General features: G+C 45.3%; 1 long non-coding RNA gene across 1 annotated transcript in view; it reads right to left on the reverse strand.

Annotated features, from left to right (window-relative positions):
• LOC309623745 overlaps window positions 1-15,444 on the reverse strand; it is a 46,110-nt gene that overhangs the window by 1,599 nt on the left and 29,067 nt on the right. Inside the window, exon 2 of the long non-coding RNA XR_014241519.1 lies at window positions 924-1,550. This is a non-coding gene — a long non-coding RNA (uncharacterized lncRNA). The remainder of the gene's footprint in view (window positions 1-923; window positions 1,551-15,444) is intronic.

The raw sequence follows: 15,444 nt of genomic DNA on the forward strand, positions 1-15,444 counted from the left end.
ATGAGCTGAGCAGTGTACTTGGGACATTATGTATATTTTCTCGCTCAGTCCTCTTAATCTTATAAAACAGTTTTTTTTTTAATTTTTAAAAAATTTATTTATTTAATTTATTTATTTTTGGCTGCGTTGGGTCTTCGTTGCTGCGCGCGGGCTTTCTCTAGTTGCAGTGAACAGGGGCTACTCTTCATTGAGGTGCGTAGGCAGTGGCTTCTCTTATTGCAGAGCACGGGCTCTAGGCGCGCGGGCTTCAGTAGTTGTGGCACGCGGGTTCAGTAGTTATGGCTCGTGGGCTCTAGAGCACAGGCTCTGTACTTGTGGCACACGGGCTTAGTTGCTCCGTGGCATGTGGGATCTTCCCGGACCAGGGCTCGAACCCATGTCCCCTGCACTGGCAGGCGGATTCTTAACCACTGCACCACCAGGGAAGCCCATAAAACAGTTTTGAAAGAAAACACTAAGCCTCGGCAACTTTAAAGTGTAATTTGCCCAAGTTTACATAGATGTCTGCAGACAACAGTTCTCCATCTACCAGCCCAGGGTACTCCAATCTGCTTCCAAAGCTGAGCTCTTCAACCAAGGTTGGGGTAGCTCTGCAGAGACGGGGCAGACATGCTTATGGGCGGTGAGTTCGCACACAAAATGTGACTTCTCCCATGAGGAGGCCAGGCAAACTTGATATCTCCTGGTCTCTCTGAGGGAGGGAACATCAGTGATATTTAGTGAGAGGACAATGATGTGTCTGCAGGTAAGATGAACACAAAGAGATAAACCAGGGTTGAGATGGTCAGAAGGCCTGCAAGCCTGCTCTCTGCCTGCAAGCATGCAGGAAAGAGCCTGGCCTCCCTCCCTCAGAGAGAGTCCAGGAAATATCTCCTCTGCTTGCCTCCCTCCCGGCTGCACTACTGGAGTCCGTCCCCACCTACCTCCAGAAGGAGCTGCTTTTGATGAAGACCTCACGCCTGTTATACATTCATGTTCCAAAGCAGGAGAGGGTGGGCATCTGTGTTACTCAGTTGCATCTGAGACTTGAAGATGAAGTAAGGTGGATTGTTCTGTTTGTCCTCAAATCCATCAGATGAAAAGCAGAAGACCTTGAACCTGGAGCTACTGAATCCTGAAGGGCAGGGTGTGGGGTGACGTCTTGGGTTTGTTCCCCGACAGAAGCCAGGTTTTGCCAGCCTGGCCATGCGCTGCAGTAGACAAGCTTCTGCTGGGCCCCATGATGCTCAGCGCGCTGGGCGCTTAGTAGGTGGTTCAGTGAGTCCTGGCGACTGTCCGACCTACAGCTTGGGCTGCTCGGCTTGAGCTCTGCAGCTGCCAGCCACGCTACCCTGTCGGGCTGTGCTTGGTCAGTAGAGGTCAGGGTCTGAGGCTTCTCTGCAGGCGGGTTGCTTGGGCACCCTGAAGAGAAGACTGAACCTGCACTCTGTATAGTTTAAAAATGATTTGTCAATGGCGACAATTTACAAAAGTATATTTCTGTTGCGGCATCTTCCAATCGCTGGGATTTATGGCTTCATCTCTCGGATTTGAAAGCACACCCGCACACTCTGGCAAATGAGAAAATGTATGAACAATTTGTTGGCTTTTTTTTTTTTTTTATCAAGTTTCCCCAAATATGTAAACTCTGAGAGCACCTTATTCTTTTTAAATGATCATTCATTTGTCTCCAGACTCTATCTTTTGGCACAATTTATTATTCTCTATTTCAAAAAACTTAAATGCATTTTGCATATTAGCACGTAACTCTTGTTCCTGTCTCCTCAGTTGTGGAAAGGGCTGGATTGCTTTTATAAAGAAAAAAATGGCTAATAAAATTGGCCTCAGCACCATTGCTCTGCAATTCTTATGAACAGTAAAGTGGTACTTACCGTCATTGATGTTAAAAGCTATTTCTAAATTATGGTGCCATTTATTATCTCTAGTGTCCAAAGTAAGTTTAAATGATGCTTATAATTCATGTTTTACCAAATTTCCTTTTCCCCCCGAGGATACCTCTGATTAACTTATGCACATTAAAGCGCTTTTTAAATTCTTCTTTTATTGCCATTATGCTCTGAAAATCTCAGCGATTCTCAAAAATGGGTAATAAACTTGAGATAAAATGCTGCAGTTTTAGATCAATGCTGACATATCACTGTGGTGATTTCTACAGAGCTAAAGTGATAATGCTTCATATTTACGGAATATATACTAGGTTATTACTACAGTATTACCATTTTGTTCTAAGATGAAATGAGTAATTTACCAATTTATTAAACAGTTACATTTAAGTATTGCTTAGGACATTACCACCCCAATCTGTTTACTTAGCTTGAAGAGTTACCATTAAGATACCCTGTTTATTTAGGTAAAATTTGTAATCATCATGCCTTCCATTAACCAACTTATTTTTCTGCAAGGCTAATTGTCTGGAAATGAGTTTCTTCTTATTTACTGTGCTACATTCTGCTTAGCTGGCTAAAAACATCACCCCAGCAAGAAGTGCTAGGGAAATTAATAATACATACAGAGAACAGTTTTAATTAGTATAATACCAAATGTTAATAAAAGATTTATGACACCGTTGAAAAATTCTAACAGAAGAGATCTTAACAGCTTCGGGCTCAGTTTATCAGGAGAGGACGACCGTGGTGCGACCTTTTGTGGGAGGCCAGTTTGGGTGGTTCTCAGGAGCTTCTGGGGCTCCTGGGAGCACGGGCTGGAGGTGAGAGGCTCTGCCTCTAGAAGAGGTTTGCTGGGTGCTGAATAGAGAGCTCACACCAAGGAAGGGGAATTGGGGACGTAGATGTAGACTGCCAATTCTAACTCGAAAGATACCAAGGTTTCTGCAAAGTAGGAGAGGAACACCGGCCAGCCTGAGGCCCCCCTGAGACATTTCCAGAGGCACCACTGGTCTTCAGTCCCAGATGAGAGCAGGACTTTGAGAGTCTGGACTGCTGTTAACTCAGAAGCTATGGGGACAATGGATCGACATGGAACTGGGGGAAGAATGCGTATTCACTGAGTACTTATTATGCGCCATTTGCTTACACACATCTATTTTAATCTGCACAGCCGAGAGCTAGCACTGTCCTCATTCTGCAGGTCAGGAAGCCCTTGGAAGGGTAAGGCCCTTGCTTGAGGTTATGCAGCTAGTGAGTGGAGCAGAATTTGAACCCAGGTCTGTGGAAACCTCAGAGCATTGTCTCCTGCAAGGCAGTACCGACGTGAAGAGAAAACAAGCAACCCCATTATTGACTTGCACCCTTGTCCATGATGTCAAGCCAAGTAGGCACTCAGACAAGCATTTGGATGCTTCCATTCTCATCTGGATGGATTGGTGCATTCCCATCCTTCCACTGTCCTGCTTGCCCCAAAGGGGTAACGTTCTTTCTTTATGTGTCCATCTACCTTCTGTGACATGAACTCACAAGTGCAGGGGTCATTTCTTACCTTCTTTAGATCCTTGGTGCCTGGCACATAGTAGGCCCTTTTTAAAAGATTTAAAAGACCAAGGAATAAGGAAGTGAAAAGGAAAGACAAATACAGCTTCTGTTTGCAGTGTTTGGGAGAAAAACTGACCCTAGATAGATTCATTTTGTTTGTAGGAAGTCATCCCCCTCCCTGCCACCAAGCCCACACAACCCTGGCTGAAGTATAGGGTTATTATTATTGCCATCTTTTCTAGCCCCCAAGGGCCAGGTCTTAGGAGCAGCAGGAATCCTTTGTACCGTGAGCTGATTTTTTCCAGGCATGTGTAATAAAAACTGACCAAGCCAGTTACTTTCTCAATTTCTCTCCAATTTGAGAAACTCCATATTATGAGGCACTTGAGGGCTGATGAGTCTTTTATCCTACTCTTGATTAAAAGGTAAAAGAAAAAAACAAAACTAACAAAAGTTCTTGGGCTTCCCTGGTGGCGCAGTGGTTGAGAATCTGCCTGCCAATGCAGGGGACACGGGTTCAAGCCCTGGTCTGGGAGGATCCCACATGCCGCGGAGCAACTGGGCCCGTGAGCCACAACTGCTGAGCCTGCGCGTCTGGAGCCTGTGCTCCGCAACAAGAGAGGCCGCGATAGTGAGAGGCCCGCGCACCGCGATGAAGAGTGGCCCCCGCTTGCCGCAACTAGAGAAAGCCCTTGCACAGAAACGAAGACCCAACACAGCCAAAAATAAATTAATTAATTAATTAATTAAAAAAAAAAAACAGAACAAACAAACAAAAACCTATTTAAAAAGAGCAATCTTTAAAAAAAAAAAAAAAAGTTCTTGGACCGAAGATCTCCAGGATATGCGGCAAAATGGCCAGGCTGCTTCTTGAAGAACAAAAGTAGTGCCTGTGCCCAGGGCCACCTTTGCTGCTCTCTGAACACCTTGCTCTTCCTGACTGTGCCCTCCGAGAAGGAATTTTAGTCCTTCAGTGGATGAATGGATAAACAAATTGTGGTCTATACATACAATGGAATATTATTCAGCCGTAAGAAGTAAGGAAGTACCCATACATACATACAACTTGGATGAGCCTCACAAACATTATGCTAAGTGAAAGAAGCCAGGCACAAAAGGCCACATATTGTATGATTCCATTTATATGAAGTGTCCAGAAAAGGTAAACCCATAGAGACAGAAGAGAGATTAATAATCCTAGGGGACAAGGTAAGGGAGGAATTCGGGGTGTTTTTCTGGGGTGATGAAAAAGTTTTGAAACTAAGATCTGGTGGTTGCACAACATGGTGAATACACTAAATGCCACTGAATTGTACATATTAAAACAGTTAATTATATGTTATGTGAATTTCACCTCAATTTTTAAAAAAGGCATTTTAGGAATACTAGCATAAGTGTCCAAAGCTACATATACCTGGGTGTTCATCACAGCAGTGGCTATAAGAAGGAAAAATTGGAGATAACTGTCTGTCCAGCATTTAGAGATTGGTCTCATAAAATAAAACCATTCATACAATGGAATGAAAAGTAACCATCCAAAAGAATGAGAGTGGGACGTCGGGACTTGGGAGCTGCTCTGTGGTGCTAGGAACAATGGCTTTCGGTGTAACAGAGCTGTTATGTGGAGAGGCTAAGCTTCTTTTTTCAGATGCAAAGAAAAGTTCCAAAACATATGGGAAAATGTTTGCTGTAAAATGACTTGGTTAAAACCTGACAATCTTACCAGCATCCTGCAGGTTGATGAATACTAATGAAGCTATGAATGTCACCGATTGATGAACAGCTTCATTTTAAATGAGGAGTCACTGTCTGCCTATTGAAAGAGGCCAGTTTGCTATGAAGTTCCTAAGATGTAAACATTTCTGGCTAGTGCCATGAGATTTACTTGTCTGTTGTATGAAAAACTGGTGATCAGGAAAAGCTCTTCATTTTATGGACACGGAAAGAAAACAAAACTCAAGACAGATTTTTTTTTTTAATTTTGAAATTGCACTTGTGAATAGATTTCTGAGCCAACATCGAATCTAGATTAATGCATCCTTAAGATTCAAGCCATTTCTGTTTAATCATGTCACTGCCCTAGAGTCATAACCTGTTAGCCAGTATATTATTGATACTTTCTAGCTCTGAAACTGTTTTTAATGGAAAATTCCTTTTCAGTTATCCAGCCTTGTAATTAAATAATTTCGAATGAAAAAAAAAAATGAATGGGGGTGGGAATTCCCTGGCGGTCCAGTGGCTAGGCCTCGGTGCTTTCACTGCTGGGGTCAGAGTTCAGTCCCTGGAACGATGTCCTCGATGCATTATTGAGTAAAACAATTTACTTGCAAAGATATATATATATATATACACACACACACACACGTATATATATCTCATATCCCACACACAAACACGTGTGCCTCGTTCTGTCATAGGACAAGAAATAGAAAGGATAGACAGCAACCAAATGATTTGCTCAGGTTACTACTGAGAAAAGAATGCTGGAGTGAGTGGAGGCTTTCACTTTTTACTGTGTCATGTGGTCATTTGTCAAAATTAAAGATTTTTTTAAAATAAATGAATATGTTTTGAATTAAGGCAAAAGTTATAATAACGTTTAAGATGTGGTAGAGGAGTGAAGGGAAAAAGAAAGTGATCCATAGTCCTGCCACCAATGTAGTGTACACGGCTCAAAAAAAAAATTTTTTTTAACACATAGGACACCAACATTAAAAGGAAACAACAGCACTAAAAAATTCTGTTAAGACATTGAAAGATGAAACTTTAGACTCAGCAGGTCCTTACTTAGACTGCTTTGTGTTTCTTCTGCTGCCCAGCACCACACCTTGGAAGTGATAGGAACTCACTACGTTCTCAACACCCACTTTCTTAAGGATTGTAAAATGTACTGCATTTTCCTACAGTTTTCAGTATCCAGCATGGAGACGCGGAACCTAATAGGTTTATAAGACAAAATGGCTGTTATGTGTGCAAAACGCAAGGGCACTTTTTAGCTAAGCAACTCTAGAGGATGAACGCCAAGGGAAAACTTTTGATCTCAATTATTGGGATGCTTCAGAGGTATTTTTACCCTGAATGATTTGGAGAATTATCTCAACCTTTCACTTTGTTTTGACTAGCTCTGCAGACTGCTTTGAATTCAGGAGGGGTATCAGTTACTTCAACTAAATATTCTTTCAAATTCATAATGCCAACCCATGATTTTTTTTTGTTTTTCAATGGCTTTTCTCAAACACAGCCAACATTTTTTTAAAAATTTAATTTATTTATTTTTGGCTCCGTTGGGTCTTTGTTGCGGTGCGCGGGCTTCTCATTGCGGTGGCTTCTCTTGTTGCGGAGCACGGGCTCTAGGCACGCGGGCTTCAGTAGTCGTGGCACATGGGCTCAGTAGTTGTGGCTCGCGGGCTCTAGAGCACAGGCTCAGTAGTTGTGGTGCACAGGCTTAGTTGCTCCGCGGCATGTGGAATCTTCCCGGGCCAGGACTCGAACCCGTGGGCCCTGCCTTGGCAGGCAGATTCTTAACCACTGCGCCACCAGGGAAGTCCCACAACCAACATTTTAATTTCTGCTGTTTTATCCCTTTTCAAAAGGGAGCATTCTTAGAAGCTGGAAGAATGGAATCAAAGTGATGAGTGGACCTGAGTATTTGTGTGTTTGTGTGTGTGTGTGTGTGTGTGTGTGTGTGTGTGTGTGTGTGTGTGTGATTTTGTGTTCGTGTGTGAGTGTACATATTCTGTGACAGGGCCTGAGTCAAATTTTCAAGGCAGAGGACAGAACTAATTTTTCTCTCTTATTTTCAGTGGATTATTTTCTGTGGGTTCTAAATAATTGATAAGGAGGTCCCTTTCTGTAATTAAAATGGATGTCCGGACACGTCAACACCGATAGCTTTTCCAGTAATGAGTGAATTTAGATACACGTAAAGTACAGGCTATATTTACTCCCCCTGACGGGTTGCAGTGTAGAGTGTGTGGGTGGGGAACGGGGGCTGGTGGGAGACACAAGCTGGTTTCAGTGGAGATGACAAGAGAGCAGGAAGGACGGAAGCCTGGGAGATTACCTGGACAAAAGCCCCTGCCTGGCCCCAAGGTGCACCTTGGACAAGCAGGTGAGCCAGGCACAGAAAGGCAACATAGGGCAGGAAGTCTGGAGACGTACTTCGTGCCGTTTGGAATCTGTTGAGTTTTCTTTGTCTTTTCTGCCAACCCTAATGTCCTCTCCGTCTCTCACCTTCTTAGTGACATCTCCTGGCTGCCCCTTTCCTTGATGAAAACCTATCAAAGCCTTCCCTGCCAAGGAGAGAGGGGTCATTGGAAGCCTTCCAGGTGTGGTTACCTTCTTACAAGCATCAAAGTCAGTTCATTCACCTTTGGGTCCAACAGACTCTCTCTCATCGCCTATCATGGGCCCTACTCCATGGCCGGTGCTGGGGACACTGCAGTAAAAGGCTGCCTGTGCTGGAGGAACTCACACAGGGCGCTGAGCAGATGGTTGTCTACCTACAGGGAGGCAGGTGCAGGGATCGGGCGCAGAGGGGCCGTGGGAGGAGGGACAGTCCATCTCAGGGGCCTGTGCAGACTGTGCAGGTGAGGCTGGGGTCAGGGGCGGGAGGAGGAAAGGCTTCCCAATGGAGAAGTCGCACCAAGAATGGGGAGAGGGACAGACGCTGGGGCGGGAGGACAGCATGTGAGAGGTTTAGATAGATGGCAGAGCAGCCTCATGGATGAGGGCCCACTCCTTGGGGGTTGAATTCCTTGTCGAGGAGCTCAGCTGTCATCCTGTGGTGATGCTGGGGCACCGAAAAGCTTTATGCAAGCCTGTGTGTGAGGGGGTGGGGGGTGATGCTGAATTTTAGGGAAGTCCCTCTGGTGGCCACGGAGGAGGAGAGTCCCGAAGGGAGGAGAGTCCCGAAGGGAGACAAGAAGCAGGACTAAAGATTCAGGGCGTAAGAGAGGGGTTCCCAGAAGGGTGAGGGGGGATGGTGCTGGGCTCTAGAAACCTCCTCCAAAGTGAGGCAAGGAGAAGGGAGGGGTGGTGGCCTGGGTGACAGAGACCAGGGGACTGAAGAGGGCAATGTGCCACCCAGAATGCTCAAGTCACCCCTGACAGGGAGGCAGGGGTGAGAATGAGACCTGGCAAGTTCAAATCCCAGTGCCCCTGCCTGGTAGCTCTGTGACCTGGGGTAAGTTACACAACCCCTCTGAAGCAGATTCCTTTCCTATTATTTGGGCATAATGATATCTGCTTCACTTGTATCTATCCACCACATCCTAGCTGCTCGATAATAGCAGGGCCGATTATTAGCTAGGGGTGGAATGGGCCATCCACAAGTGTCCTTGCAAGAGGGAGCACACCCAGAGCTGCACTGACACACAGCCCTGGGCGCAAGAAACTGAGTGTGGGCTGGGGCCCTGGGGAGTTCATCACCGAGCCCTCCTGAATGAGGACACCTTTGAACAAGGGGAAGAGAGAGCCACAGACCGGTGTGGGTGCATTCATTTCCAAGCAGACTCTTGTCAAGAAAAAAAAAAAAAAAAGGCGGCAGAGTGTCGGTTCTGGCAGAAATACCCGAGACCACAGATGCATTTGCCCGCCCGCCCCCGCTGTTCTCTCTGTCTGTCTCCCTCTGGCCTCTTTCATTCCGTCTTGGCTTTGATACTGCCAGCTGACTCCAGAGAGGCGACAGGCAACCGGGAGGAGAGCACCATCAGGGAAGGAGCCGGTGGATAACTCTGGAAAGGGGGACCCACTCTTGAAAGGTAGCAAGTTTTCAGCTCCCAAGAACGAACAGGGCTAACGCTGATCCAACCTTAAAAAAAAATTTTTTTTTTTAAAGCAGCCTTGCTGACACGTTAAAGACGCATATCTGTTTGATTCATTTAAAACGCGCTCAATGCTTAAAAGTCCTTAGAAAGATTTTTGCCAATTAAAAAAAAAAACATTTAAAACGAACTCTAGCATCCAAATACTTCCTTTGAGGAAAAAGCCAAAGAATTTCTTGCTTTCCACCAGAAGTGGGGAATAGGGGGGCTTGCGAGGGATGACACACTACCTCTGAATGAATGAGCCTGCAGGCACCGTGGAGAGGATGGAAGGGCCATTATCATGGGCGGATTACTCACCGAGAGGTCAGTTGACTAACACTCTGAGAAACAGGGGCTTTGTGTGAGCGGGAGACTACAGCATCTTGTTTTAACTTAACAGTTAGAAAGGGGGAAATCCTCATGTCTGCACCGACCAAGCTCTGTGTAATACGTGGCCTACTTGCAAAACACCGCACAAGAATTCTGGCAGAGACTCCCGGATACCCTGGTCCCCAGGCTGCTCCTTCCTTCCTTGGTCCTGTGTACAGGCTCCCCGAGCTCGGCACCCCTGCCTCGGCCAGCAGCAGCAGGCACATTCTGAGTCTCCCTTTCCTAAGGCAGCACCAACTGTGTTTACCGTAAACTTAGTTTTGGGGGCAGTCAACCCAAAGGATGCTTGCTCTGATGACTTACGACACTGTGCTTCTGTTCCTTGAGTCAGTGCTAATGCGGAAGCTGCCGCCTTTGTGAGCTTATCTGTACCCATGGTGGCTGGACCTTTCAAGTGACTATGGTCGTGGGCACAGGGAGGTGAGCACCCAGGAGACTGCACTTGGCGTGGGGACACCAACAGCTGCGCTGTAGAATCCTTCTCCTTGGGGTCCACACTTGTGCCTCTTGGCCTGTGGGCTTTTCCCCTGGCCATGGGAGCACATGCTCTGTTGCCTTCCAAGCAGAGAGGTATTGCTTATTGCCCTCAACCCGTGATGGGCAGGGAGCTGGCGGATTACTACTCCAGCTGCCTGGTCCTGGGTGGAGAGGTGTATTCTCACAGCTCCTAGACAATGAATTCCAGTTGCCCACAGTGGGAACCAGCTTGAAAACCCACTTTTTATTGGCCGCCCTCTCTTCCGTCTCCCTTACCCACTCTCATGCCATTGCCTCCTGGGATCACTGCCAAGTAACTACTTCCACCCAAATCCGTGTCTCAGTGTCTGCTTTTGGGGGAACCTGAACAGAGCAAGGTGGGTTAGCTATATAGAACCCTATGAAATTGCCACCTCTAACCAGAGCAAGTTCATATGGTTTAACTAACAATTCTTGGTGCCTCAGCTGTATTTCCTGATATGCCAAAACAACACACGTCTGGCCTCTGTAAACTCAGGGATATACATGTCTGTGAAACTACAGGCTACGTGTAAGAACAGTCTGATATTTTCTTTTTCACATAAGCTTTCCTGTCCTGATGGATGTCTCAGGCTTGTCATTTTTTAATGATTACCTGATATTCCATTGTTCCTTTCTACCCATATGCAGGACCAGATTTGTGGGTGTGTAACTTGTATAGCTGCACAGGGCGCCACATTCTGAAGAGTCCTGCACTTGGTTTAATGCTCTGTTGTTGCCATCAAGGTAATTCATTGCAGTACCACTTAAAAAAGCAATCCGTTTTAAATAACCGAAATGAATATCAGTAGGGGACTTCCAATAACACAAAGAAAAACTATGTCATGGAATACTATGCAACCATTAAAAAAATAGACTGACACGTAACAATCTCCAGATCGATTGCAAAGTGAAAAAGCAAGGCACAGAATGGTGTGCATAGTAACTTACAGTTGTATAAAAAAAACATGAGATGGGCTAAAGACTCTTAACTCATGCACAGATCAACTCTGGAAGGGAGGACGGAAGAACTGGCTTCAAGACTGCTGTAGGGAGGGGAGTTGGAGGTTGGGAGACAAGGATGGAGGGTGACAGATTTTTCACCACTGTGCTCTTTTGGTATTTGAATTTTCTTGTTTTTCTGCCCCAGTATATTTTTTAAAAAATCAATTGCAGGGCTTCCCTGGTGGTGCAGTGGTTAAGAATCCACCTGCCAATGCAGGGGACACGGGTTCGAGCCCTGGTCCGGGAAGATCCCACATGCCGTGGAGCAACTTAGCTCATGCGCCACAACTACTGAGCCTGTGCTCTAGAGCCCACGAGCCACAACTACTGAGCCCACGTGCCACAACTACTGAAGCCCACACGCTTAGAGCCCATGCTCCTCAACAAGAGAAGCCACCGCAATGAGAAGCCTGTGCACTGCAACAAAGAGTAGTATCCACTCGCCGCAACTAGAGAAAAGCCCACACGCAGCAACGAAGACCCAATGCAGCCAAAACCAATAAATAAATAAAATAAAATAATAAAATAAATTTATATTAAAAAAAATCAATTGCAAACATTTAATATTTTAAAATATTTCTTAAAAAGGGAATAAGAGAGAAACAAAAGAAGGAAGGAAGGGAGGGAGGGAGGAAAGAAAGAAAGAAAAAGAAAGAGCAAGCCAGCTAACATGATGCCAAGCCAGCCAAGCAGCCCTTCTGCTCTGATTTCAAGCTTCTGGTCTGCAGCAACCAGGACTACAGAAAAGCCTGCAGCTCATTTCTGGATTGCCCTGATGTCAACTTCTTCATCTTTCCCCTGGGGCTGCCTTTGCAAGGTCCCAAGTGACAATTCTTTTAAAATCTGGAGCAAAAGAAATCCTCTTTATTTTCTTGATAAATTTGTATATTTTCTCTGTTTTGAAATAAAGTGACTGTGTCTCTTTTTTTTTTTTTCACTTTGGCTGCCAGGAAGCTCAGAGGCAAATTCTAAGCTCAATTATATGTTATCCATGTGAGCTGTAGGTTAAATTCTTTTCTTTCCTCTGGATTTGATTTTCTACTTGTATTACATTTTCTTTGTCCCTGATTATTTATATTTTAATGATTTTATTGTATGTGAACTAAGATAATAATTTGAATTTTCAACTGAGGTTTTTTTCCTCCCTGTATTTCCTTGTACCCTGTCTTCCTCCCTCCTTCATTCAGTCAACAAGACCAGGTGGCATCCTTGCCTCAGGGAAGGGATGTCACAATAGAAGGATGAGAAAAATCTTTTGAGTTTCAAAGCCCAAGCTCTGAGGGACTACAGACCTGAGCAGTAATTTGGGAGAGGAGGTGAAGAGTCACATAGAACAAAGCTGGCTGAAACTTCACAGGCTGGGGAAGAATGGAGCAAAAGGAAATTAAGAATAAGGGAACAGCACAAAACCCAGATTGCTGGGAGAAATCTGTCCCAGGGAAACCTGTGCCCTGCTTCCCATTTAAAGTATAGAGAAAGTACAAGCCCTGTGGCACAAACAGCTGTGTAGTAGACAGATGGGCCTGAGACCACCTCCCAGAGTGTCCTGCACCCCAGAGGGCACAGGAGCTATGTAAGATGACTCCCATATGCCACAGGAGTGGGGTGTCTGGGAGAGCTCAGAGAGATATCCGGAGGGGCCTTGTGGTTGAGAATGACACTGTGGCAGCATCCTTCGTGGACCCAGGACCAAAGTCATCACCCCAGGTGCCAGAATTCATGGACAGGGGATGAGGACAAGTGCCCACCTTGCCTTCATGCTCTGTAGCCTCCCCAAATTGAGAGCCACCCACAGAAACCATGATGTGACTGCGATGAACTTTCTGCCATATGGCAAAATGGTGCTCATAAAAGAAACGGTAGATAAACGGTTATATATCTTATAAACCTGAGTTAGCAAAATGTCCATACCCTGAGCCCCTCAGTGGAATGCAAAGGAGAAACAAATGAAGTAAGCAGTAAAGAACCCTATCCTAAAATTAATTCTTTCCAGACCCTTCTATAAGAGGAACTCCAGGGCAGACTGCCCCCGTATGAGCGCTGGGATGGCCCCTCTGATAAGGATAGCATTTTCGTGCTCGGGACACAACTAGAACCATCTCGCACATTTTGATGGACCGGGAAGGGACCTGACTCACTTCTTACATCTTCCTCTGTAACAGATGCTTTTGGAATAAACTGGAGCTGCCACTGAGCACAGTTAATGGCCTGGAAGCTTCCCAGGTGCTTCAGGAAAGAAGCGGCCTTTTAACCATGGTTTTTGGCCTTCATAACTAATGTCAGCTTTAAATGCTGTTCAGAATAACAAATGATGCTTGTCTGACTCTGAAAGCCTTTGCTAACCGCACTCCCATGCTTTATTATTTCACTGATGGAGACCGCTTTTGTCATCTGGAGCAAGTCATCTTGGCAGTCTGACCGTTAGTTTACCTGTCTTTCAAACGAGCATAAGAATAATTTCTTCGTGGGGGACTGATGCTGACCAGATGTTCACAAATCCCCTTAGGATCGCCGGCGCAGGGCCCTCAGTAGGATTGAGGTTGTTGTTATGTAATAATTTTTCCTTCTAGTTTTGATTAAAAAATGATACATGTCCATCTATGTACAACAAATGTGTCGATGCTAAGGGGACATGCGCACCAGAATCCCCTCCACAGAGATCAGAATGCAAGGAGGGTGTCCCCCAGCCAGGCTCCCTCACAGCACAAAATGACTGGGGTATAAAAATCTTTTCAAAATTAAAAAAAAAAAAATCGAGATGTTCCTGACCTTTGGATGCCACCCATTTGTGGTGAGAGGGCGAGGGCGGTAAAGAGACGGCCTGACTCGGCCTTGCGGTAGACTCTGGTGCCCTCTGCTGTCACTTGGGAAATAAACGTTTCTTCGGGGAGCCTTCAATGTCTACCGCAAGGAAGGAAACCAGCTACTCTCACCTGCTCAGAAGTTTCCACTTGAATTTGGCTCTGTTCTGAGTTATGTGGGTTGGAGGCTAGGTGTCCCTCACAGAGCCTGGGGTGTCCTGTTACATCAGCCTCAGGGTTCATCCCAAAGATGGAACTCAGATGTCTTGGAACAGAAAAGCAAACTGACCGAACCCAAGGATTCCCAGGGATTGAAACAGAGCACCAAAGTGCTTTGAAGAGATCAGTAAGAGGCTCATATGTGCCGGATTTGATGCAGCCCCAAGCTGCTGTGTTCTGAGGGTTGTTTATTCATTTAAAAATTTCCTTTCATTTTATTTTGTGTCCATCAAGCAAGGAAAGGGCTTGAATTTGGTCTGGAGTGTGGCATTCTTCATTGGATGTGCCCGCTCTGTCTGAGCCTCTACGTAGCACCTGGGTATGGCCCAAAGATCGAATGCTCATTTACTCTGTGAGCAAGAAGGATATTTGCCCATTAATTTTAACTCCAGTGCTCCAGGCACCATGTAAGTCTCAGTTAATATCATCTCACTTTAGATGACACTCGGAGGAGCAGGAAGACAATTTGTGGGGGGAAAAGAATAAGAGGCAGCGCACATTTAACCGGAATGTTAATATTTACCCATTGCTGCACTTGGTGTCTGGGAGGCTACACAGTCACTAAGTGGGGATTACATCTTCAATTAAGTAGTGGTAGCGGGGGAGTCTGTGATGTTTCACAGAGGGAAACTGCCGAAATCATACTTTAAGGAGAATAATTTTTTTAAAAGCTACAAAAAAAATTGAAATAAAAGCCTGAGGGGAAAAAATAGAGGGAACATTTCTGTTTAGGGAATCCTAATATTTTGGCTGAACACATTATGTAAAATTAAATACTATTTTAAACCAAGGAGATATAATATCTAATTAAGTTTTTGTAGTTGATGGGCTTAGAGAGGATTGTGAATGTTGCATCCATTGAGCTGAAAGAAGTAGAAAAATTACATAACACTGTTCTATAGTGACTTTCACCCAGACATACAAGCAGTCTTACATATTTTGCTCTTACTCTGCCCCTACCTAGGACTCACTGACGACATGAGAGAGAAAAGGAGAATGAGCACGATGACCTCATTAGGCCTTGTAATGACCCCGAAGCGCAGGCATCAAGAGTTGTCAGCCTCATTTCCAAGCTGCGACCAGAGGCTCCGAGGGGCCAGGGGACTCTCAGAGGGTCATCTTGTGAGTCCAGGGGTGGAGAAGGAACAGAACCACCATCTTCCAACTGCATCTGGAACTTCTTCTGCCTCAGAACGCTCTCTGCTCTACAGTAAGAAGAATGTCAAACTTCGGGATGTGAAGCCTTCTGTTATTGAGCTTAAGTTCCAGGAAGCACCAAGATGTTAAGGCTACTTGAAG

Source organism: Balaenoptera borealis (assembly GCF_965194805.1).
Source record: "Balaenoptera borealis genome assembly, chromosome: 2".
NCBI classification, from domain to species: Eukaryota; Metazoa; Chordata; class Mammalia; order Artiodactyla; family Balaenopteridae; genus Balaenoptera; species Balaenoptera borealis.